Source organism: Peromyscus maniculatus, chromosome X (genome assembly GCF_049852395.1).
Source record: "Peromyscus maniculatus bairdii isolate BWxNUB_F1_BW_parent chromosome X, HU_Pman_BW_mat_3.1, whole genome shotgun sequence".
NCBI classification, from domain to species: domain Eukaryota; kingdom Metazoa; phylum Chordata; class Mammalia; order Rodentia; family Cricetidae; genus Peromyscus; species Peromyscus maniculatus.
In genome coordinates, this window is record NC_134875.1 from 80,561,306 (window position 1) to 80,564,194 (window position 2,889).

General features: G+C 40.8%; 1 pseudogene; it reads right to left on the bottom strand.

Moving 5' to 3' along the window:
* Positions 1-1,018: 1,018 nt before the first annotated feature.
* Positions 1,019-1,783, bottom strand: LOC102910406 (trafficking protein particle complex subunit 13 pseudogene; annotated as a pseudogene).
* Between the last annotated feature and the right edge of the window lie 1,106 nt (positions 1,784-2,889).

The following is a 2,889-nucleotide window of genomic DNA, read 5'->3' on the forward strand; positions in this document are numbered from 1 at the left end:
AGAAACCCTGCCTTGAAAAACAACAACAACAAAAATGAACAAAAACCATGGTAGCATAATACAACAACTGCCATTGTTCACACATCAGGGGACATCTGTATCATAGTGCTGTTTGGAGAAGTGAGTTACATGGATTACAAGTCGTTAGGTCTTCGGTATACCTGATTCCATTACATAAGGAACAGCATTTTGCATTGCAAACAAAGAAATTTATTGTAATAACTTTTGAGAAAAAAAGATTCTTTAAAGAAAGATCTAAATTTCTGTCTGGAATTTTGATAATTCAGAGATTGGGACTGAGACAGTCAAGACAGGACACTTTGTCGACATGTTAATTTGCATGAGAGTTTGAGTTTAAATGAGAATCAATCCTCTCGTGCCAATGCCTGATCCAAAAGGGAAGTAACAAGAAATAACCTACCAGGTGTTCAGGAGCCCCCTGTCACTGCTGAACTTCTCTCTAATTCCAGCACCCAATAAACTTTGTCAGGAAAAGCTGCTTTCCTTGAAAGGATAACCAACTGTACTCGAAATAGTTCTTTTATAAAGAAGTGTATTGCTTAATTTACTCGAGGGTCACATCACCAAGACATGGAATAGGACCTTCCTTTATTTTCCTCCCATGGGAACATCAGTTCACACAGGAAAATACTTTCACAAGACACAAGGACATCAAGTGAGAGAGTAGAGTGTAGAAACCAGAAATGAAGAAGAAAGGACAAGTTCCCATTATGTGTATTCCCTCTACTCAGCCCTGGAGAGACACCTTCTAAGTGGGTGGAGAAAGGAGCGCTGGACATCATCTCACACTCCAGATCAAAACTGATGTGGCGCCTCACCCAAGACAAACGCTGGCAGATTGTTTTTGAAATCAGCAACTGTTTAATTCTGAAAGGTAGAAAGAGTCTCCACAGAAATAATCGTCCTCAATACTCGTTAGTTGATCACTTTTTGGCTGATAAAAGATTTAAAGCTTTTCTGGGAAACTTCTTGAAAACTATCACGTTGCAAGTTTTCTTTAGCTTTTCCTTTTAGCCACGGAAGGCACTACGCAGACTTTTGCAAGACCGTCGTAGCGATATTTGGTCTTGACCGTTGCGTCTATTATCCGTATGCCAGAGATCCCCCTTAGGCCTAGCTGTAAGAACAGTAGTGTCAGGGTAAAGGAAAGCGAGGAGCCTGGCATCAACGTACCAAGTTTTCGCCCGGAACATCCACACCAACGAACAGCAGTTGTATCATGCGTCTTCAAAAGCAGTTTCATTTTCTTATCAGTGCAGTTTGTTATCTTGAAGGCAATTTTCAAAGGCTCTTCTCGGGCTACAGTGTCTGGAACATTCTCCAGAGACAGCTTCAGTCCTCTGCAACTTCGAGCTTCTCTCTCAAGTGGGACTGTGTGTAGCATCGCCATTTCGCCAAGTTCCCGTTTCCACACGATCTCTAACTTCCCCATTTTCGTTGGTCCACTGAGGGTTCTCGCTTTCTCCAGGTATTCCTCCTTGATCCGCAGGCGGTATAAGTAGTGGCGTCCTTCTGATGCCTGCAAAAATGTTCTGGTTCCAAATGTACTCTCATCTTCTCCATCCAGGTTGAGAGTATTTAATGCTTCTTCGGTGTACATTTCAGGTAGCTCCAAGGAAACTTTCTGTATAAACACAGTTGAAGATGAAGTGTTTATAATCTGGACTTCGAGAAATAAATCATCCTTGTCTGAGTTAAAAAACTTGGTTTTGACATCCAGTGGTCGGGACTGAGAAAATACGCACAGTTTACTTAAAAACATCTCCGCGCACTGAGTTGAAAAGCACTGAACTCACGGGAACAACTCTTCCGGGGTCCACTGTTTTGTCATGAATGACATCATCAATGCACTGTAGCCATGGAGACGAAAATAGGTAAAGCCTGAGCTCTTGTATAAAAACCAATTTTTTCAGTATTATTTTGTTATGACTTAACTGCTATTACTGGGAATCCTCATGTAACGGTTATTTTCCCTCTTTCTCAGAAATGTAGCTCTGGGAATTTAAAGTGATATCAATCTTCAAACATTTACATATCTGGTACAGGGCTACTTCTCATGGGCTAGAGAAATTACCAAGATATTCAGTATCTTCACATGTGTCCTGGAATTTGGTGAAACACTTATGGTTAATAGACACCCTGAGTTTCAGAAAAAATTTCCAGTCTCTGTAGATTCTCTTGTATTTGACTCTAAGTTTATCTTATTGAAATGTATCCAGTATTTGTTTTAATCAGATAATGGAAGATGATCGAGACAAATGCCTTGGAAAAAATGTTAGGTGCTCTCAATTTCCAAGTGAACATACTACAGTATGCCTCAAAGGGCCACATCAATGCCGAGGTTGATCTAGTGGGAAAGAAGGAATGTGGTATAAGTCTTTATTATATTTTCCATGGGAAAGGCTAAGCAGGGCAGGATAAGTGACCTAGAACTGACAACTACGTATAATGTCACCAGACTCGTATTTTTAGGATCTGTCCATAGTTGTCTAGTGTCTGCTCTTGGCATGCTAACAGGAAAGGAGAACAGCAGTAAAACATAAGGAGTTAGTTGACAGGTATGAGCTCTTGGCTGGATAGTTCATGGCAGGTGTACCCATAAGGGAGTTGGTGGCTATCTCAACGATTTAGCTAGCTTTGGGGAGGGAAGTGTCTTGAGCGGAAGAATTAAGCCCCAAGAGGTCAAAGTATCATTATATATATAACATATAATAAAAATGTGATTAATGTACCCACTCGCTATAATCACAGGGGTAGTATGAGGTACAGTTAGGCTCAGAACAAATCAGGAAGGATGTTACACAGAGTAAAGTACCTGGCCTCAAAATAACTCCTACATCAACCCAGGTCTTATGTGAGGAGCAGAAC